Source organism: Dipodomys merriami, unplaced genomic scaffold (genome assembly GCF_024711535.1).
Source record: "Dipodomys merriami isolate MVZ:Mamm:240054 unplaced genomic scaffold, mDipMer1.0.p SCAF_32, whole genome shotgun sequence".
Lineage (NCBI taxonomy): Eukaryota > Metazoa > Chordata > Mammalia > Rodentia > Heteromyidae > Dipodomys > Dipodomys merriami.
Genome location: NW_027204715.1, coordinates 15,946,679 through 15,971,814, shown reverse-complemented (window position 1 = coordinate 15,971,814; position 25,136 = coordinate 15,946,679).

The window sequence follows — 25,136 nt, the reverse complement described above, 5'->3', positions numbered from 1 at the left end:
TAGTTACAAAAGCTTTTCATTTGAACTACTTTTGCTAAAAGTAGGTAGCACATTATTTATACAATGAAAAAATGTATTTCTCACTTGTAGGGAAAAGGGAACAGATTTTCCTCCCACATGTGAGAAAAAAATCACCTTGGGAAAGAGGCAAAACATGAAACACTTTATTGCAAACCGAGACTTCTTCAGATCGTGTCAGATTCTAAAAACAGAAGTTTATAATAGAAACTGTTTAGTAACATTAATCATAGCATTTTGTACAATTTGTCCATGATGTCTAAACATTTATTCAGAGTTCTTGTAGGGTTAGAAAGGCACCTAAAAACAGTGTGTTTGTTAAATGTTGTGTGCAAATATTAAAAGGATTGTGTTTTATGCTCAATTATTATGATCATTTAAAAATATAAATATTGATAAGTACATTTAAATTAACTTCAATAAAACATATGTTCTGATATTGAAAATAGAAATGATTTTTAAAGGTTATAAAATTTTAATTTTCATTGTCTTTAAGAAAAAATTCTTATAGGATTAATAATTTGCAAAATTTGCAAAACTCCAAAGATTTTCTTTTTTTTTGTTTTTGTTTTTTGTTTTTTGTTAGACTCTACAATGAAATTTCTTCAAGAACCAGTATAGATTATTTAGGTTTATTTACAAATTTTGAGCAATATTCAAATTTGCAAGGTATAAAACCCCTCATTTATAAATGCATATGTCCATGAGTATTCATCTTCATGTAGGCATACAGAGATGTAATCATGGCTACTGGTATCTTAACCCATTTGGTGGTTGCAATGGTGTTGGCTCCATCCTTGTATCCATAGGGCCTTCCAAGTTTAATACCAACACAAAGAACTTCTGTCACCCCAAAATGTTGTTCACAATTGTATTTAAGTAAAATCAGGAAACACATTTTTTGGAGGGGTGAGAGGGGTCGGTTGTGGGGCTGACACTCTGGCCCTGGGCACTGTCTTTCAACTCTTCACCTCAAAATTAATGCTTTACCACTTGAGCCACAGCACCACTTCTGGTTTCCTGGTGCTTTATTGGAGATAAGATTCCCAAGGACTTTCCTGAACCAGCTGGCTTTGAACTGCTATCTTCACTTATCATCCTGAGTATAGGGTTACAAGCCTGAGCCACTAGTGCCAGGCTCAGGAAACACATTTAAACGGCAGTCTATCAACTTCATCTTCAGCCCAAAGAAGAGAGACAGCTATAACAATTTTTCCCTGTAATACTATCAGTGTATACTTACTTTAAGTAGACAAAAAATTAATAGCTTAAAAATATGTGTCATGTTCTGCAATAATAGATAGTTTATTCTTCATCTGTACCTAAATATCACACACACACACACACACACACACACACACACACACACACACACACTCACACATATTTAGGAATCTAAAAATTTATAATTTCAATTAACTCCCAACCAGTCCCAATTGCTTAGACCCCTCCTCTGTTAAACTTTTTATTTACTTATGCATTGTTTAAATTTGGTCACTTGTTCTTTAGACCATCACATAGTATGGCTGGGTTTGATTTATTTCATCTTTACAGTGTCATATTCCTCTCCTGACTAAGTTTTCTGAGCTCCTATGGTGAGGTCATTAGGAATTATTCAGGCAAAGTGCAAGGGGTTATTAAGTTTACTACTTTACAGAGGTAAACTCAAAATAAACGGAAACTTGAAGAGTAGCTTCAGTATTTTCAAATGGTATATGGATTGGTGGGAAAGACATTAAACACATTTTTTTTTCTGATTTATCTAACCAAGGATGCAATAATTGACTGTACCAAGTACAAGTAAATGGAATGTAAATTAACATGGCCTTTCTGTCCTCTCTTTTCTCTCTGGGGACATTCTACATGCAGGTAATGTCTTGTCAGAGTTGAAAACACCTCCACGTTATTGTGTTTCCATAATCTTTTTAGACTCCAGGTAACAGCCTCTTCCAGAAAGATTTGCACTACTAATCTCTGCACTGCTCTTAACATAAATGTTTATAAATATTAATGCTTCCTGGTAGCTAAAGCAGCACAGTATGAGCCAGGCCATGTCCTCAAGCAGAGCCAGCAGCAGGATCTCTCCCCAGGTGGCCTTAAATAATTCCCTTCTTTCCAGAATGAGCCATCACTGATTGCCCATTTCTACACAGAGTTTCTATAAAGGCAAATCAAGACTCTATGTAGGCATGCACTTCCTATCTCCTGGGAGGTAGTGGAAGCAGGGAGGAGTTTTCTTTTTCCACTAAAATAAGAAGATGCTCCACAAAATGTCAACTCAGCTGTCTATCTGAGACAGTATATAAAGAACCATTGTCCAAGTGCCAGGCAGCCTGGGTTCAGAACTCCCTTCCAGAGCTTTATGACTAGCAGTAATGGCTAAAAAACTAGGGTTCAATTCTAGCAGTGCCCACTAAGGTAGAGAGCAGAAATGACTTGGTAGCTATCATGTTACCCTTTTGCTGTGAACGGCAAAATTCTGGAGTTTTGAAAGAGATAGGTATGTTTTTAATGGAAATTTATTGTGTACTTTTTCTTACCTTAAATCACTATGTTTTCTTTTGTTTGTGCTTTGAAAACTTAAAACTGATAGTGACCACAGAATTTCCAGTGGTTGTTCATTGCCCAACTTTTAACCTTCAAACACAAGAATTTCTCTTCAATTGACTTACTCTCAGAATATAGGAATGACCATTTTCTTTTTGAAATTCGATGCCTTACTAGAAAAGCCAACAACCATGTAATCCTGGACTGATTTTGTATATTTAGACTTAGTGAAAGGAATAGAAATTACCCCATAGGGTGACATTGATTAAGATGCATTTTGTCAATAAACTGCAATTATTTTGTATAACTACTGACAGATAATGAAATTATAATTTTAAAACTTTTAAAAAAGAAATTAACCTCTGGATGCTTTTATGTATTATATTTGGTTCAAAAATGCATAACTACACATGTGCATTCACAGGCATGCACATGTACATTATCACTTTAAATAGCTTAATTTGAAAATAATGGTTAAGTCTTGTTTGCTTAGAAAATCACAATATCCACTTTCATGAGGAAAGCTTCTTTACTTTTTGAATCATATTTTTAGTGATGAAAATATCTTAATCTCATCACATACTTGCTGAGCTCTAGAAAATCTCTGTTCTTTATAAATCAATTTTACAAACTTAATTTTTCTTGTTTTCCCAATTTTATTTGGCTAAATCTTATAAGCTCTGGGTTAAAATTAAACTACAAAACTTCCTGAATCTTATTTTTATTGACTTTTCCAGATACAGCTTTAAAAATGGGTATTATATAAACACTATGAAATAACTTTCTCCTTATATGAAGACTGAGAGATTATTTATATTTAGGATTATATATGTGAGTTTGTATGATGAATATATCCACTTAATTTATTTAGATCTATTTAAGAATTTCATTTTCTTTAAGTGACAGGTAAATTTAACTTCAGATCAATGCACTTTTATTTTAATTAATATTCTTTGCTAAATATCAGTATACATGTAAAATTATATTCCATTGGAAAGTATGTAATTTAAGGATAACATATTAAAAGACAGGCTGATTTGCAAATAGGAACTTATTATCAATGAACACATTTGTAAATGTAATAAGTCTGCTAGACCTTTAAAATGTTTTTGAATTAACTCATTTATTGATTCATTAATAACTATATACATCTGCTATATTTACTGTAAATTATTGATTGAACTCACAAAAAGTGGTCTCCAGACTGAACTCAAAACTATTGAAATAATTTTGTTAACCTAAGTTAAGGAAAGGATTATTATTTCTTATCCTGAGGTCTGAATACTATCAGTGGAATGATAAAAATAAGCTTGTTTAGTATTTCAGGAAGTTACAAAAGTAGATTAAAATTCTGAGTCCTTTTTGTTTGCCCAGACTGCTTACTGTCTGAAAATTACTTTCTAAGAGTTTATAAAGGGTCTATTACAATACCATCATAGAAATGAGTCAAATTTGTTATTAAAAAATGGGACAGCTTCTGCCAAGATTGCAAAGTAAATTCCCTATGTATTCAGGTAAGTCATAGGATATAATATTGCAGAGAGAAAAATGGTGGGAAGCTGTTGTACCATTTAAAATCAGTTATTTAGTCTCTTTTCAACTAGAACCACCTTCCAAATAAGAGAATGATGTGGGATATATTTAATGTGTTTTACAAGGCCCTTAAAATACACTCTGAAATCCAGCTAACTTTAATAAACATGTACTGTTTACTTGTTGAGTCAGTTTACTTGTAAAGACAAGTTCTCTGTGGCTAATGCAAATAGGAGGAATTAACATTGGCATCTTCACAGAAAGGCCACTTTGTTCTTGGCTTAGAGAACACTAAAGAGTATTTAAATGCAACTAATTAATGTCTAAGAGCTACAGCCATGATGAAGTGCATTGGAGACAGAAATGGAAGCAATGGACTAACAGGAACCAGCATTTCCCATAATAATTCTTTATTCAGTTGGTAACAACTTTTCTTTGAATTACCTAAGACAGTTCACAAATACAAATGCTTAATAAAAGTCTGAATTCCCTATACTTTAAAGATTGTAGATAATCTGGGTATTAATAGATATATTTTTCTCAAATTGAAGATGATTGATTTATTGAGTCATTACATAGTTAATTTTATTTTTTGAGATACAATATATGCCAATAGTTTACATTCTCTGGCTGATATAAGAAAATGCTAATCAAAATGAACCCCAAGATAGGGACACAAGTAGTTTTATATTTCTTGCTGTTGTTTTTAGTGTCTTTATAATGTACTATGTGATTTTTTTATTGTTTCTTTTGTATGTTCTTCCCCCATGGTATAACTCCTGTTGTCACTGTATTTGATTCCGGTGCCCTGCATCTTGTATATACATCTTTCTAATTTGGGGAGGGGAAGGAAGACAACAAAATGCTGAAATAAGGATACAAGGTGACCCATTGCAACAATGGAATGAACAAGACACTATCTTAAAACCAACTTTACAACTTGTGGTAGGGGAAGGAGAAGTTGGGGAGGTGGGGAAGGAAGGGATGGTAGAGGAAAAACAAAGGAGGTAACAATGTTGGATAGGAAATGTACTCATTACCTTATTATATCCGCTCTGTACAGCATTTTTACAATAAAAAATATATTAAAAACCCTGGGTTTTGGACAGCGAAGATCATATCCACACCAAATCAATGGCCACCAAGTTTCTCTCAGTTCAGCATAGTTTAGACAGGCTTCTTGCCTCTAGGAAAGTAGGGACTTAACTTGGTCACCACAGTGGTATGACAGAGTAAAACAAAAACAACAACAAACCACAAACATTTGAAACTCAGAAATTAGTTACTTGCCTAGATAGAGAAAGAGACAGAGAGAGAGAGAGAGAGAGAGAGAGAGAGAGAGAGAGAGAGAGAGAGAGAGAGAGAGAGAGAGAGAGAGAGAGAAAGAGAGAGATTGATTGATCAGCATCGCATCGCACGTAGTCCTCATATGTCTTTCTCTCATTCCAGCACCTTAAAACTAATCCAAGCCGTCCAACAGCAAATGAATGGAAAGAAAACATTACATGTTTAAACAATTCAATGTTATTCAGGCATAAAGAAAACTGAAACTATCTGATTTACACAAAAGTAAATACTGCTTGAGATCCTGTTGAGAGAGAAAATCTATACTCACAAGGCCAAAGATCACATATGTTTACTCAGTTATAGAGGCTACATGTTGAAGATATACATACGTATGGGTGTGTTCATAGATATATGTGTATGAATGCAGCAGATATGGTTTAGGAGAAAACAGAGAGAAAGAGGGAAATAGAAGGCAAAAAGACCAATTGACATGTGTCTGTATAAACATAGCATAATAAAAGTTAATGAAGCTTATTAGCAATAGCATGTCAGGGAGGAAAAACAGATTAAATCAAATTAATAGATGCAGATACAAATTACCATTTTAACTTTTCTTATAATTTACGTAGACGAAAAAAGTAAAGAAAAGGAAAAAAAGTGAATTATAGGGAAGTAAAACTGTCCAATGAAGAGCATAAATGAGAGCTAGATATACATATGAAAGTGTGATTTGCTTTAAGAAGAGGAATAGGGAGATAAGGGAGATGAGATAAGGGAGATGGGTGAAGGATTGAGTTTGAATGATATATATGAGGGACATTGTATGTATTAAAATGTCACAATGGACAACCCCATATACACATTCATGTACTTGTAAAACTAGTATATGATAATAAAAACCCATTGGAAAATCAAGAAATCATTGTTTTCATTGGGTTGAAGTCCACATTGAGTTCTGTCACATCTATTTTGCTTCAATGAAATTGAATAACTATCCTTGCTAGTGTTACTTGGTTCAGTTCAATTTTTATTTTGATAGTATGTTAAAGTCTCATGCTTTAAATTAAATATAGAAATATAAAGGGCTTAGAATATGGCTTAGTGATAGAGTGCTTGGCTAGCATGCATTTGATACCTTAATACCACATAAACAGAAAAGGCAGAAAAGGCACTGTGGTTCTGACCCGTCCAGCAGGCCAGGTAATTTGGTGGGGGATCCGAGAGGGCACCTCCTAAAAGAACCAAGGGGGGCGAGAGAGGATCGAGACCAAGCGCATAAGGAAAGACAGAGTCAGTCTGAGTCGCGTCAAGGTCTCATTTATTGGCAAAGAAACTTAGGTTTTTATAAGGAAAGAAGGGGAAGCACTGTATGGAAGGGAGGGGTGGACGGAAATTTCTTTACTGTGAAGTCAGGGCAGGGTCTTTTGGTCCACTGGTTTCAGTAATCGACTGGCCCAGCCTGTTTCAGGAAGTTAGTCTAAATGTACACCTTGGAATTTCCGAGAACGGCTATTTGTCAGGGTTTAATCAGGTGTTTGAAAAAGGCCAGAGCATTCTCAGGCAGGTTTCAGGTCTCCAACATGGTTCAAGTGGTAGAGTGCGGAGAGAGGCTCAGGGACACAGCCTAGGCCCTGAGTTCAAGCTCTAGAATGGGAAAAAAAGAAATATAAGATGATCATGACTATGTACTTAAGCATGGAAGAGTTCATTTTTTCTACTCAGTGTAATTACACGTGTAAAATTATGTCTTACCAACTAGCCAGATATATTGCCAGGATTGGTCTAATTTTCTGATAAATTCTTCTATAATATGAAGGTATTGACTGCCAGTAGACATATGCATTTTAATGGGGTAAAGCATGCTTATACAGACCTGTGAAATCCAACAATATATTCTCTGAAAATATCATGGGACAAAATAAGAGGAGCTAAATAAGAAGACTCAAAAGTAGAATGTTCTAGAAGTCAATGAGTTTCAATTGGTCACTTATTAGATTGAACACTACTAAGTTTATTAGTAAAACAACCTAGAGGTAAAATATTAACCCTGTCTTACACAATGATATGTTCATGTGTTAATTAGAGAAATAGTACTAGCAATTGTTATCTATGATCAAAACTATTCCTTTAAATAATCATGGTCAAGTATACTATGTTTATATTGGAGTGATATTACATTGTAAAAACTATTAAATAGGGGCTGGGAAGGTAGCTCAGTGGTAGAGCGCTTGCCTTGTATGCATGTGGCCCTGGGTTTGATTCCCCAGCACCACATAAGCAAAAAGAAAAAAAGCTGGAAGTGGCGCTGTGGCTCAAGTGGTAGACCGCTAGCCTTGAGCTGAAGAGCTGAGGGACAGCGCCCAGGCCCAGAGTTCAGGCCCACAACTGGACCCACAAAAAAAAAAAAAAACCAACTATTAAATACAGATACTAGCATTCCTCATCACAATTTTTCATTGGTATTCAAATATAGCATTTTTGCATCCCTATTAGTATTGTATTTGCTGTCACACCTCTGCAAAAGCAGTAATTAATGCCGATTACTTCCAGTTATTTTGGTGCCATGTATACACTTCTTACATGAACCTTATTTTATTGTATTGTATTTATTTTCTTGTCTATTTTGATACTTCAACCTTCTTAAAAGGAATAATGAGTGTTTCATTGCTGTTTTTGAAGTACTGTAATCTGTGTTTGATGTATAACAAACAGGAAATACACAGGTGATCTCTGGCAAACTGTCTATTTGGCAGTATTATTATAGAAGAGACCTGGAAGAGGTCCCTTTTCTCCATTTTTGTTTTAAAACGAAGAAGCCTGAGAAATTAAAAGCCAATGTTAGAAATCAGAACACAATTATTTTAGCCTCTTACAAAAATAAACATAGTAGCCAAAGCAAATGAGTTGACATAGTACAATTGGCTAACTTTGAAATCACAGGAGTGAAAGCATATACAACATTTTGCAATCCTAAATTTCCTTTTTTTTATTGAGTGTGATAAGAAAGGGGAGAACATAAACATAAGGTCACACAGGAGCACTCTTATACACAACAATGGTAAGCTTTCACTCTAATATTGTTGCACAACATGATGCTCTCTATAATATTGTTTAACAAACTAACTGCCTCAAATGTTATAAAATTCCAAGATATGTAAGTATCATTATAAATGCTTCAAGGAAGTCCCACAATTTATATTTCACTGGGTAGAACGCTTTATGGTTTTCAGCAGATACCAAAATAAATATCTTACAGAGATATGAACACTTTGTTTCATTTGAATTTTATTGTAAAGTTGATGTACAGAAGGATTGCACTTACACAAATAAGAGAAGAGGTACATTTATTTTTTAACAGTTTGAATTAATCAATGTGTCCTGAATTCTCCAGATGTGTTCCATTCTATTTAATCAGTATTTTATCTTGTGTAGTAATTAATATTAGGTTTCATATTTCTTAAAAATATGAATAGAGAATAATTTTAATGAAGGTCTTCAGATAATTTATTTAACATTTGCATATAATGACCTGTGAGTAAAAAAAAAACTATGGTTTAGTGTAATATACTGCTGTTCTGGGACAGAAAGGCTGTCTGGACCTCGTAATTCTTTAATATATAATTAAATGATAAATGTATAAATAGAATAAAAAGGTTATATATGTTATATAATAAGGATGGATTTAGTAGGATATAGAAAAGGAATGCTTATTCCCGAAAAATAGGTATTATGATAAAAGAAATATTTTGTTATGTCTTCTTTATACTTTACCTCAGAGAAGAATAAAACTAAGAATAATTTAGATTGAAAGGGAGAGAATACTACTTTTGTAACACACGAAAAAGGAACATTAAGTTTCTGTGGGTTTTTTTTTACATCCACGGACTTATAAATATCATTTGTATAGATAACACATTTTTAACAAATACTCTCATTTTCACCTCTAACACAGAATTTCATGTAGATTCATTACCTAATAAAGAAGAAAAATAAGTGAGAAGGAGACTAAGAAGGAGAATTATATGACACCCATTATGTTCTACCATGTTAATGATGAAACTTTGTTTTCTTTAATACTCCAGGAAATTAGAAGCATAGAAATACAAATCACACCTTTTTAATTAGAACAAATTAATTACTAAAAATAATGTAAACAATTTTCAATAGCTTCATTTTCTCTAAAATTACATATTAGTTTCTACATACATTTCCAGCTACAAGTACAATTTCTGTTTATTAACATTTGTTGCCAAGTACACTATATCTTCTGTAATTCTGGGTTATTAAATTTCTGAAGCATGCAATATAGAAAACTTAATAGATTTTATGCAAATTGTTATATAACAAAATAAGACCAGATGGTATACTCATCATGGAAGAATCTTTCCATATCAGTTTCATATTTTTCTTAAAATTAAACAAAATATAATGGTACATTTGTGGCTTTTAACTTAGTTTAATCCACTGTCTATTACAGTTTTTAGCCATTCTTCCAATCCTTTTTACCCTGTTATGATAAAATTTCCTTCTTTTTTGGGGGGGGGGTCCAGTTGTGGGCCTGAACTCTGGGCCTGGGCACTGTCCCTCAGCTCTTCAGCTCAAGGCTAGCACTCTACCACTTGAGCCACAGCGCCACTTCTGGCTTTTTTTCTTTTGCTATGGGTGCTGAGGAATCAAACCTAGGGCCTCATGCATGCAAGGCAAGCGCTCTACCACTGAGCCACCTTCCCAGCCCAAAAATTCCTTCTTAATATTCGTTTATTTTCTTAATACATATTTTTAATTGTAAAGATACTGTACAGAGGAGTTACAGTTACATGAGCATGGTAATGAGGCCATTTCCTATTGAGCATTATTACCCCTCCTTTATTTTTCTCTTACCATCCCTTGATGTTAAATAGGTTGTAATCTCTGACTTGTGAGTAGGAACTCTGGGACACATTGGGAATAGTGACATTACATTGCACAACAATTGCATGTGACAAAATCTAGTACAAGGTCTAGCTTAACCATTAAAGAACATTATTGAATGAAGTGTTGAGCTTCTAATGTTACAACTTTTACAGTGTATAAAGGATAAGTAAACATTTTACACACATTTATACATATATATCTATGCACATACATATACACATATATGAATATAATTGCATACACATATGTATATATGCACATATGTGTTTGCATGTATAGGTATATACATATATGCATACTTATAGATGTATAACCTTATGTACATATGTAGGTTAATACCTATTTTAATCCTTTTTTTTTTTGTCAGTTGTTGGGCTTGAACTCTGGGCCTGGGCATTGTCCCTCAGTTCAAGGCAAGCACTCTACCACTTGAGCCATAGAACCACTTCCATTTTTCTGGTGGATAATTGGAGACATGAGTTTCATGATCTTTCCTGCCAGAGCTGGCTTTGAACTGCAATCCTCAGCTCTCAGCCTCCTGAGTAGCTAAGGATTACAGCAGTGAGCCACTGGTACCCAGAAGATTAATACTTACATTTTAAAATTATTTTCTCATCGAATGTTAAAAAAGACACAATACAGAAAAGGTTGTTTTGAAGAAATGTATAATAAACAGTACATTTGATTACAGTATCCATTTCTTTTAATTCTATAATTTTGTAAATTCCCTCATTACATGAGCAAGATAATGAGTACATTTCTTATCAAGCATTGTTGCCTCCTCCTTTGTTTTTCTCCTACCATCCCTGCCCTCCCATCTCCACAACTACCACCCCCCCCAAGCCAAACTTGTAAAGTTCAGTTTTTGACATAGCATCTTGTACATCTTATTGTTGCAATGGGTCCACCTGTATCCCTATTTAAACAATTTGTTTTTTTCCCTTCCCCTCCACAAATTCTACCAACATCAAATACAGTAAAAACAGGGATTATACCATGTAGTTATTCCCTATCTTGGGGTTCATTTTACCTAACATCATCTTATCTTATCTTTTCTGCTTGTCTCAGACATATACTAGCTATTACAAATAAGGGAAACCATGGTATCTATGTTTCCTTGGGCCTGGCTTACTTCACTTCTTATACTTTTTTTTTCCCAAGTCTTTCCATTTCCTAACAAATGGGGCAATGTCATTCTTTCTGAGGGAGGCATAGAATTCCATTGTGTATATATACCACATTTTCTTGGTCCATTCATCTACTGAGGGGCATCTGGGTTGGTTCCATATCCTGAAGCCTTACAGAGAAACTTCTCTGAAGAGGAAAGAATAGACACATGAAGAAATGCTGAAACTCTCTAGCCATAAAAGAAATGCAAATCAAAACAACATTGAGATACCACCTCACTCTAGTTAGAATGGCTAAAATCAAGAACTCTAATAACAAATGCTGGAGGGGATGTGGACAGATGGGAACCCTACTGCATTGTTGGTGGAAGTGTAAACTTGTTCAACTTTTCACTTTGGAAAGTAGTACAGAGGTTCCTCAAAAGACTCCACATAGAGCTGCCCTATGACCCAGCAATCCCAATTTTGTGCATTTTCCCGAATGATCACAAACAAAAACCATACTAAAGCTATCAGCACAACTTTGTTTATTGCAGCATTATTTACTATCGCTAAGATATGGATCCTTTGGCTTTTTTGAAGGCAATTTAGACAAATATATAAGACAGACAATGTGCATGTCAATAGGAACATAAGAGATTCTACTCTTTCTGTAAGAAGGAGCATCACCTGAAATATATTCCAAAAAATAAACAGAAAGCATACATATCTTTAAAAGACACAGGAAAGTGTCATTAATTACTTGCTTATGTAGGCATATAAAGGGATATTCTGCCTATATTGTAAAATCTGTTTATGAGTGCATTTTCTCTGCGACCATGTGACATGATAAAATGAAAACAAATAAAATATGCCTGAAGTTAGAAGGTAAAACAAACACATAAATAGCTGTTTATAAACTGTCAAAATTATTTCTCTCTTGAATTAAGAAAATTAGCCATGCAAAAATTTGAATATAATATTCAAAAATATATAATCACTGGAATGTTGAGTCAACATCAGAATACCAATTGGGTCATAAAATTAATTTTATAGATAATATTTAGAAACAATATACAAATCTGTGCTATGGTATTGTGAGAACAGAGAAACAAATAACCACATAATTATTTAGACACATGTGAACTGTTCATTAATATTAGTAATAACCTCTCAGAATGTGCAAATTAAAAATATGTTAATAGTAACTCTCAAAGTTACATAAATTGAGCATGGTTTAGGGATTATGAAGATCTACAGCACGAACCAAAGTTTTAATAAGTGGAGAGCATAGACCAATTTCTTTCTTTCTTTCTTTCTTTCTTTCTTTCTTTCTTTCTTTCTTTCTTTCTTTCTTTCTTTCTTTCTCTTTCTTTCTTTCTTTCTTTCTTTCTTTCTTTCTTTCTTTCTTTCTTTCTTTCTTCTTTCTTTCTTTCTTTCTTTTCTTTCTTTCTTTCTTTCTTTCTTTCTTTCTTTCTTTCTTTCTTTCTTTCTTTCTTTCTTTCTTTCTTTCTTTCTTTCTTTCTTTCTTTCTTTCTTTCTTTCTTTTTTGTCAGTCGTGGGGCTTGATCTCTGGGCCTGAACGCTGTCCCTCAGCTCTTCAGCTCAAGACGAGCACTCTACCCCTTGAGCCTCAGCGCCACTTCTGGTTTTTTAGTGGTTAATTGGACATAAGTGTCTCACTGACTTTTCTGCCCGGGCTGGCTTTGAACCGTTATCCTCAGATCTCAGCCTCCTGAGTAGCTAGGATTACAGGCGTGAGCTACCAGCGTCCAGCTGTAAATAGTAAATAGTAAATTCTAAATAGTAAAAATGTGAGCAAAACATCCATTTCAACCGGGGAGCCAAGATGGCAAACTGCTGACAGCCACCATTGCTTTTCCCCCCAGACGTGTGCTGCTTAAAAGAAAGGCCATTTTAGACAAAATGCTGCATAAAGGTGCAGACAGATAAATTTGGAGACTAAAGGAAACAAAACACACAGCCCCAACAACCCCCAAACACTACATTTCTAAGAGATGGGAGAGAGACCTTGTCATCCGAATTCGGAGTGGTCAAATCAGAGCTTGGAGGGGCGGACGGATGTGTCTTTCTTTCCTAGGCTTTGTTTGTTTTCTGTTTGTCTTGTTTGATGACTGCTTCTTGGCGTTTGATGCTGTGGGGTCTACCCTACACCATGGACAGGAAGCGCCAGAAGCGCTGGTCCCGCTTTCTTGTAGGTACAAGGAATGCTGCTCCTTGTACCCAGCTGTACCAAGGTGCCTCACCGTAGACTCTGGACAGGTGCATTCACAGGAGAGAATCCCTGTGCATCCAATTCCATGAAAGACACAGTGGGGCGCAGCCGCAAGCCCCGGCCCCTCGGGAGACACACCTTCCCTTCAGACACCAATGACTGCAGCCTGTGTGTGCAGACCTGCACTGGCCTCGTACAAGTGTACACCTTATACCCAGCTCCTTAGTGGACTCAGTCATAAAGGGAGCTGCTTCACAAGGGCATCCCAGGGTCTGGCAGGGAGTAGTTCAAGCAAGAGCCAAGACTAGTGGACAGTGTCAGCTAAATTCATCTTCAAAAATTAAAAAAAAAAAAGGAAAGAAAAGAAAAAGAAAAGTACTCTCTCACTCTCTCTCTCTCCTCTCTGTCTCTGGCTACCTCTGTCCTGTCTCTGTCTCTCTCTTGCTCTCGTTGCCTTTTCTCTCTCTCCCCTTCCCACCGTTTGTCTCTGTCTCTCTGTCTCTCTTTGCACTCCTATAATACTTGTCTGTATTTGTTTCTTTGGTAGCTCATTTCATCACCTTTGATCCTGTGGTTTTATGCTGCAAAAGCACCAACATTCAAACCTGTAATCCTAACAACTCAGGAGGTTGATATCTGAGGATCAGGGTTCAAAGCCAGCCTGGGTAAGAAAGTCACGAGTTATTATATCCAATTAAGACCAATACACACACACACACACACACATACACACACACACACACACACACACACACACACACACACACACACACACACACACACACACACACACACACACCATCCAAAGAGGAATTGTTGCTCAAGTGATAGAGCACTAGTCTTGCTCAATAAAAGTTCAGAGGAAAGGGCTAGGCTATGAGTTCACACTATTTGTAATACATTTAGTGATTAAACACAAATCTTAGAAATATATATTTTTATATATTATATAAATAAACAACATAAATACATCACAGGTGGAAATACAAAGAGGTTTTTCTTTACTGTTGCTGCTTTTAATATACTATATAATTTCTTGTTTCTTTTGTATGTTGTTCCCCCATGGTAGAGCCCCTGTTGTTACTGTGTTTGATTTTGACTGTACCCTGGTATTGTATGAACATTCCCCCGAATTAGGGAAGGGAAGAGGAATAACAGAATGGTGGGACAAAGGAAAGCGGGGGGGGGGGGGGTGTTGGAGGGAACCAATGTAACAGTGGTATTCATGTATTCACAAGACAATATACTGGAAATACTCTGTACAACTCAGGGGGTGGTGTAGTGGGGAAGGAGAGTTGGAGAAAAGTGAAAGAGAAGGTAACAAGTTTGACAGGAAATGTACTCATTACCTTATGTAACTGGAACAACTCTGTACATCAGTTTGACAATAAAAAGGAATAAAATTTACCAAATTTCAAAAAAAATTCAGAATTGATTTGTGAATTGGACTAAAGCAAACACTTCTTAGAGAATTAAATGAATTGATTAGTTTAATTTGGATAGGTCTCATAATATTATCTTCTGTAATTTGAGAGAAAATATTCAATAAATTATTAATAATATCTACAATGTATATCAACATCAAATATATGATAAGCACATCAAAATATATCCAATTGGCATTAAGGACATACATAATTACACAAAAGAAATTCTACTGTATAACTACCTTCATGGCCAAAATTAAAACAGACAAACTGACAATACCTAGATTGGTGAGAATGAGGAATAAAATGATTCTGAAAATTAGACTGGTATGGTTTTTAAAAAATAAATTTAAATATTTACTTTCCATATGTACTACAGTTCCATTTTGTAGTTATTTATTCAACAAAGATAAAAACTTATGTTTGAAAAAGCCTTTATTCAAATGTTTCTGATAGATGTAGTCATAATCAGTGGCAGGTATAAACCCCAAATGTCTCTTAGCCAGGAAATAGATAAATTATATTTGTCCAGATGACAAAAGTAATAAAAAGGAATTAACTAAAGATACCACCAATAATAAGAATGAATCTTGAATGAATTATGCTAAGAGAAAATAGGCAAACTGAAAAGCCTATGCAAATGTTCTCAGGGTAATAGCAGAAAATCACATGCAGCAATGACTAGAAAGAATTTTATGCCATGGATAATTAGGGTTTAGTTCAGGTTCAGTTGACTAAAGTCTCATTTGAAAATCAATCAATTTAATCTATGAAATCAACAGGATAAAGGAGTAAATGTATATATTATTTGTAGATAAAAGATTTTAAAAGTCTAAATTTTATGAAATTGAAATAAGCAATTAAGAATAGAGAACTTTTCCCTAATTAATGAAGAATACCTTTCAAATAGCATTGTGCTTGATGTTAAAGTATTGAATGCTGACCTATAAAGTGGGAACAAAACAAAGCTACAAAGTCTTACTTGAGATATTCCAAGAAAATTTATCTATGGAAACTAGGAAGGGAGGGAAGAGGGCAGTAAAGGGAGCAAGGGAGGGGTAAAGAAGGAAGGAAGGAAAGAAAGACGGAAGGAAGGAAGAAAGAAGGAAGGAAGGAACAAAGGAAGGAAGAGAGGGAGGGCAAAGAAAGGAAAAGGTGAATTGTCCATGTAAACTGGAGATATAGATTATTTACATAGCACTTCTCTAGAATATAAGGTACTGGAAAATTTCTTAGAACTTTTTGGTGCCCTCAGGAAGGTTCTGGACATATGATCATCACACAAAAGGCAATTTTCATTTATTTATACTAAGAATAAACACATGAAAGCTAAAATTTAGGATTCAATTTATATTATAATTTTTGTGAACAAAATTAAGTTATTAAATATAGAATTATCTATATATCACTGTGATTTATAGACTGAGATTTACAATATATTGGTGAAATCAATGAACCCCTGCATAAATGGATACGCAGAGTGTGTTCATAGACTGGAACACTCCAGTTCAGTAGTTAGTAAAATCACAATCAAAATCCAAATAACTTATTTATTATAATCAAGATTATTCTAAATTTTATGCGAAAAGGCATACACATCAGAATACCCATACCAAAACATAGAGGTAAGAACATAACCTCAATGGAAATTAAGGTCAACCAATGTTATGCAGTAAAGAAAAGAAATAGTACTGACTACTACAAATATTTAGACATACAGATCCACAGAACCAAGAGACATCCCAGAAGTAATTTCTATGTGCAAACAAAAGTGCAAAAAGCAAAGCAATACAATTGAAAATGATTTTTTTTACAATTAATAGAGCCATACATTTGAACATTATAGCAAAAATAAAATAAACCATCACTCTAAAGTACCTCAACAACAGGTACTCATATTTTGTATAAAATACTAAAATCCATAATCAAAAACTTCCTAACATAGATTAGTCCCAAACAAGAACTGAGGATTTCTAACAAACCAAAAGAAATAAGATTCATCTTTTTCAATATATTCATCATAATTCCCAAACTTAACCTATGGGACAAACATCATCAAGTCAACAAAAGTCAAATGTTATGCAAGTACAAACAAATCATCTATAAGAATATGCATGTAAAACTCATTAAAAATATATGTATATGAACATATATGCCACGTATATGCTTATAGTGTTCACAATAAACTAGGGTTTATTTCAGGCTCTTTAGCTCAAATTCTAGAGATATTTGATTGATTGTTCATTTCTTTGTTTCTTTTTAAAAAAATTTTATTGTGAAAATACCATACAGAGGAGTTACAATTACATGAGCAAGGTAATAAGTACATTTCTTATCAAGCATTGTTGCCTCCTCCTTTGTTTCCTCTTCTCCCCCACCCACCCCACCAAAGTTGTAAAGTTCGTTTTTCGACATAACATCTTGGACCTCTCATTGTTGCATTGTATCCCTATTTAAACAATTTGTTTTATCCTTCCCCTCCACAAATTATACCAACAACAAATACAGTGAAAACAGGGGTTATACCATGGGGGAGGGACATACAAAGCAACAAAGAAATCATCTTATAAATATGTTAGAAACAATAGCAAGAAAGAAAAACCATTTGAGTCCTTATCTTGGGGTTCATTTCGCCTAACATCAACCTATCTGACCGTTTCTGCTTGTCTCAGACATATACTAGTTATCGCAAATACGGGAAACCATGGGACCTATGTTTCCCTCTCTTTCTTTCCCTCCTTCCCTCTCCCCTTTCTTTCCTTCCTTCTTTCCCTCCCTCCCTCCTTCCCTGGTTCCTTCCCTCCTGCTTTCCTTCTTTCTTTCTTTTCTTCCTTCCTTCCTTCCTTCCTTCCTTCCTTCCTTCCTTCCTTCCTTCCTTCCTTCCTTCCTTCCTTCCTTCCTTCCTTCCTAATACTGTCTGACTTCAACAAATACTTATATACCTTCAACAAATCTGTAATATTTAGTTTATCACTCAAATTTGTCACATTATTTGCATCCTTTCTGTCATGGGAGGATAATCACAGCTTTTGCCTTGCTTTGGGGCATACCATTTGTTTTCAAGGAAGCTAATTTTCACACAGAATTAAGAACAGAAAAGAACAAACAGCAAAACACAATCATTTAAACAGAAATGATACTATCACATGACTGACTTAGAGCTTACCTGCACTAATTCAGCGGTGTAATGTGCATGGGAATTTTTTTTTTTTTGTATTTTTTACTTTGTTATTTATTTTCCATGACCCTTGGTCAAGACCACTGGAAATAAATTCATGAATAGGCAGGCATAATTATTTAACAACTGTATACATTGATTGAAATTAGGAAGTTAGGAATGCAAAAACATGTTGGAAAAAGGAGCTGATATATTTATGTATTGTAAGACAAAGAGTGTGAGACAAAATGAGACTGACTTATGCATAGCAAAATGAAGAAAGGGAGAAGTAAGGGAATGGGAGGGTCAATAGCCAACTATGAGAATGTTGAAAGCGGTGACTCTGATCAAGATGCATTGTGTTGATAACATGCTTTGTTAGATGGTGACGACTTTTTACAACTACTTAAAGGAAATATATTTTTACTAAAAAGAACTGGCACAACTGTGGAGTCTGGCATGCCCAACAGCCGAGCCAGCTGTATACAAATATGAAGAGTTGTAATTGTACTTAAGAATAGAAAACTAAGTCTTGGTACTCCAGATGCTGAGATCCAGAAGATTCAATCTAAAGCCAGAGTTCAAAAAATTGCTTGGAATTCTAATCAGCAAGAAGTCAACATATAGGAATGGCTCAAGCGCATCAGCCAAGAGAGATGGTCCACTGAGCAAGTACAAGACCTTGTAGCTCACATTCTCACACATACACACACACACACACACACACACACACATACACACACACACACACACACACACAGAATACATACTGGTAGTAATTCTAGGCCATAATACCACCTTTATTATTTATTTATTTAAATATATTTATTATCTTGAAGTAGTTGTACAAAGGAGTTGTCATTCAGCAAAGCACCACTGTCAACATTCTCACCCATAAGTAATGATAAAAATATAATGATATAAGCCCTAAGAAATAACTGAAATGCTTGGTACTCATAGCAAAAAATAGTAATTACAATAAAAATTACTTTCTACTCATCAAATGTTCTATATATAACACTGCCCTACATAGGAATAATATGAATATTTTTCCTATTAAATGTGTTGAGTTATATTTTCTCATTTGTATGCAAATATATATGTGTGTTTTTACTTTCTGAAAAATAACCTTTTTTTATTACTTAATTATGCCTCTAAGGAAGAAAAATACCAGAGTTAGAACAAGGCAATAATTTACAGCTAACAGGAATGTATAAATTTTAAAAAGTATTATTTAAAAGTTAGATTTACATGTGTTTTATTAATACCTGAAGAGGCCAAAATAAAGATTTAATCTTGAATTAAACTTTTTATCTTAAAAGATGTAGTTTTTCATGAAGACTGATAATACTTAAACTAGTTTTGTAATGTATATTCTGTCACTTATTATGAATGATCCTGTTGTTTGAATCAAAAAGAAGTCTTAAGCACACTTAATGTCTATGGAAGTAGCTTTATGAATCTGTTGTTTATTTAACTGGATTATTTGAGTTAATTTCTAGGTCAACCACACAGAACTACTTTTGCTTAATCACTGAGTCAGTTTTGGGATCCTATTAAAATACTGCAAATAAATGACCTGGAATTAGAAATGTAAGTGAATTTCTTGACCTCAAATTCTTTGCTGCTAAATCAATCATTACATTTACTACTCTTTTCTTCACTTTCCTTAAGTAATTGTACAAAAGAGCTTACTGTCAGTTTGTGAATGCATTTCATTTTGATCAGTGTCACCTCTTTCCTCACTCTCCCTTTATATATCCTCGCAATTTACTTACGTTTTTACATATTTACAGGAATATTATGACTGCATTGGTCCTATGTTCTTCTCATTTCTCTACTTGCTCTCCACTTTTTCTCGCCCCCTGAAACCAAGTGTTCCACCTTCCTGGTATTCATTTTGTTAAACTCTATTTGTTATTCAAAGGAGTTCCATCACTATAATTTTCCCCTGCATATACCATACCTTCTGTTTCCATATATATTATTCAATATGTTTACATGTTTATCTATAATTTAGACCTAACTTCCCCACTGAGTGAAAACATATCTCGATTGTTATTCTGAGCCTGCTATACTTCATTTAACATAGGTTTTTCCAGGTCCATTCATTTCCCTGTAAATAACATAATATTATTCTTCCTGATGAATTAGAAAAATTCCATTTTGTGTCTGTGTGTGTGTCTTTGTGTGTGTCTGTGTGTCTGTGCATACATATGCCAACTTTTGTTGATTTGTTCTTCTACTGAATATTATCTGGGCTATTTCTACATTACATTTAGCATTCTTAATTACTACAGCATGACCAGATGAATGTAAACTTATGTAGCAATTTTTATAGTAAGACAGAATTACACTGTAAACTATCAGTTTTACAAATATTGTGTAGATAATACAAGTGTCTCAAGCAAAATGTTATGAAGAACTTCACAATTAAATGCTTTGAGACTTATAGCCAGACACTTGAGACTTCCACATTCATTGACTTAGCAGTTCATTACCTGCGATTCTGCAGAGTTATTCAAAATGAGTTTAATTGGGACATGGCAGCTATATAATTTTAATAATATAAATATACATGATTATAACATATATATATATATATATATATATATATATATATATGAATTGCAAGTCCTGGAATTTAAGGTCAGAGCCTGAATACAGTCCCTGAGTATATTTTTCCCAATGCTGACACTCTACCACTTGAGCCACAACTCAAAGAGCTAAGAGTCCTACAAATTTTGCTATCTGAGCTGATTTCAAACTGCATTCTCAAATCTCAGCCACCTGAGTGGCTACGATTACTGGCATGAGCCACCATTCATGGCTGCATTTATGTTTTAAACAGATTGCAGTATTACAACTCTAACTAGTGACTAGATGATCACTTAGTAAAAGGAACTCTATTGCTGAAAACAGGGCACTGCAGACTACTTTTCTTTCTTATTTTTAATATCTTTAGGTATTTTTAGAAAGGAGTTCAACAAAACAGTTTATGAATAAAATTTTTGTTGGTCAATGGCACCCTGAAATCTACTTTTCACTTGTAGGTATCTCTTTATAGAATCAAGTGCAAAAGTACGTTTAACTGACAGAATAAAAATCAATGCAGGTGAATGGAAAATACTGGCCTAAACCCAGCTCAAATGACCAAGAAATTATCTCAGTAGTGGCCTTCCATTTACAAAATTTCTTAAAGAGCTTTCCTTTATGGTATCCTAAAAAAGGAATATGACTCTGTATTTCCAAAAGAAAAAGGAAATTGATTTTACTAAATAAATGTTCATATCAGCGACCAAACATTATGTTGCTGAGTCTACAGAATGCTTGCAAAGAAATATTAATGACTAGAGATTTCACAGTAATTTTAACAATGTTAACTCTAATAATACAAAAAGATAAGGCATTCATCTACAAAGTTTGAGTCGACAGACAATAGGCAATGTAGTCAATGTAGAATCTACTTAGCTGGAGAATGTAGACTAGACAATTCTTCAGCTTAATATTTATTCTCTAATTTCTCTAAATCAACAATTTAACTATCAATTCAGTTATATATCAGTAGATTTCCTCATCAAGTATTCCTTAACTTTAATTAATTTAAATAGCCTATTCATAAGTATCAGAAAATACTTTGCCCCAGAATTTCCTTTTCAATACAGGTGTCAGTGTTAAAGGTCCAATAATAAGTTTCACAGGTTCTGTGGGCATTCAATTACTTAATGTTTTCTCCATAATGCCATTATAGCATAAAACAAACCACAACGATTACACTAGGGATAGATAAGGTTGTTGTTTTTCTAATAAAATTTTGTTCAAGCTAAGTTTCATGTCAAATGAGAAATTTGGATTAAAAATTTTGAATGTTGACGATATTTAGTCAACTGTGTTACAGCTTGCTATAGAATTTTAATGCCAGAAGACCTGAAATGATACAATTTCTATAGATATTTTCTCCAAAGAAAGATTCCAGCATAGAGAAGTGTCTGTACATTATTTTCTTAATTGTTTTCACCATCTTTGTCAGCATATCTTTTTACAGTATCTGTTAAATACTGCTAATCTTACTCTGCTTATGTAAGTTCAATAACAGAAAACTTGGAGTATGTTCACAGATCTTAAATGTTCTGTTTCATTGTTTAAACCTGTGGGAAGAGTACAAAAAGTCAGTTTCAACCAATAAAACATGAACGTGTGGATAATGAGATTTAAGGCTTGTTATAGACCACCAGTGGCACCAAAATAATTAGAATCGAGGTTTATTATCTTTAAGTATAAAAGAAGTACTTCAGAAATTGTCTTTTTTCTATTAGAACTTGGTTTTGAAAAAGCTGAGGAACAGCCAATATTGGCTTTAATTATCAGCCTCTCATTTGGATAATTACTAGAGAATCTATATTAGAACAGTTTCCTGCTAATTGTGCATATTCTTATTGAAAAAGTCACAAATAAGTGAAACTTTAGAATCTAAACTTCTTTTAGACATGTTTTACATTTTTTCTTCTTTAAAACAGAAAAATATTGTCATGCAAGTGGTGGGTTGGGAAAGATGGGTGAGAACATTGAAAGGGATGATATTGGTCAAGGTAAATTCTTTAACTGTTTTGTTGAATGAAAACACTTTTATACAACTGCTTCAAAAAAGAAAACATAAGACCATACAATATACCTAAACACTAGTTATTAGAATAAAAGCAATCTCGTAAGAGTAAAAATGTACTTACATTTCACCCTGCCCTCCCCCCACAGAAACAGTAAAGAGACTAAAATATATTTAAGCCAGAAATACACATTAACTATGAGGGCACGCCCTAGAGGAGTAAAGCCCTATAGGATATTTCTGTCATACTGGGGATTGAAGTCAGGTCTACTGCTGCCTTGTTATGAGCCACGTTCATAGACATTTTTGTTTGCACTGGTGATTTTTAGGAACATGTCTTGGTTTTTGTTTGATGTTTAGCTGGTCGACAATTTGCCTATTTAATGTTTTCCTTTATAGCTGGAATGCCAAGTGATTGCAAGAGAAGGAGTCTTATATGTGTGCCATAATTTCCCTCTAGTAATTTCCCAGGTAGCTAGAGTTATTGGAATAAGCCACTTTGCTCAACTGTGATATATTGTTTTAAACAGTTATTTTTTTCATGCAACTTTAAAATACTTTAGGTGACACATTTTATTGAGAATTTGGTTTTGAGTTCTTCATAATTCATATTTTATATACCTCTATGACCAATGGGAATATAAAAGGAAAATAATTTCTCAGAACTCAGAGTTGTAACTATTGGGAGGAAATAGTAAGCTCTATCGTTAAATCTATTTGAAAATAGTTGGGGATCTATGGTGTCAAGTGTGTTAAAAGGGAATAAAATGACCAATGACCTATTACACAACATAAGACAAAGTGTCAAGGCCTGAAAATATGCCACAAATTTCAAACTCAATTTATTTAACAACTTTGTCCAAGGCTGGGGAGGAAAGGTGACTGAGCCATGGCTGACACTCTTAAACCATCTCTTAGGGGAGATGGATTGCTGCTCTCATGAGAGTCTATAGCAGAAGATGATGGATAAGACAAAGAAGAAAGTTCAGGTCAAAGGGATAGAAAAAAGATGAACCATGTATCAATCTGGGTGCTCAGAAACTGCACTGTGTGAACTGAACTGAAATTAGTGTCCATTATGTAGTTTCACATAGTGAAACTAGATTACATTACTGTGTTTGTTTTTTAAAATAATACATAGTTATGTATGTATATATAAAGATATTAAATAATTGATATAGATAGGTCTATGATTATATGTGTATATAAACTCATTAGAGGATAAAGATGATAGATAGATAGATAGATAGATAGATAGATAGATAGATAGATAGATTAGTAGGTAGATAGGAGATAGATGGCAGATATATGAAACATAACAGAAGAAAACTTGGAATGAAAACAAAATATTCCATCCTTAAGAAAAAAGACAAATAATGAAAATAATAACTAAAATACTGTTTTTGAAACTGTCCATTTTCTAACTAGTTTTCCTAATATTCCTTAGTCTGGTCTTGTCCTATGTTTCCTCACCTTTAGACTCTGATTACCTGCTTTTCTTTAAAATAGTCTGTAAGAACATCCAAACAGAGCAGAGTATTGCACCAGTGCACTTGATATCCACTACTGGTGATGCTGCTTGCTGTAGCCTTATTAACTATGTGGTGTGTGTTAAAGCTCTCTATTATAAAGCTGCTGTTTTACTCCTTTTTTTGCCAACAAATGTCTGTGGGAAGTAATCTGGGACTATATTTTTTGACAGTTATAATACCCATTGATTACTTTTCCAATATCAGTTTATTTTATTTTATTTTTTATTGTTGTTTTAAAGGTGACATACAAAAATGTTACAGTTACACAGATCCATCCTCTGTAATAGGGTTATGATCTGAAGCAAGGGAGTATGTGACACTTCATTGTACACAGGTACACATATCTCCAATCACTCTTCCTCAAAAACCAAAAGATATACTAGTTGGAAACTGATTCTTTTTTTTTTTGGCTATGTTGGGCTGGTCAATTACATATGTATCCAAGAAATTTATGGTCTAGTGCTCAATGTACCACTTCATCTGTTACTTATAATTGCATTTGATTAACTTAGACTTTGAGTAGAATTATCAAAATATTTCAGTTCTGTTCCTGCTTAACAAAACCCTAAATATCTGAATAGTAACAAATCAAATGCTTAGCTTAGAGCTATCACTGATAAATAAGTTAACAGCTCTCAGTCTCAAATTATGTACAATGGATTAGGAGGTAATATTCCTTGTTCCTCATGAGCCAAATAAATGTGAGAGGATAATATAGATTCTATTACAATAATAGGACAATTAACATATCAAATTATATTGATGCAGAAATGAAG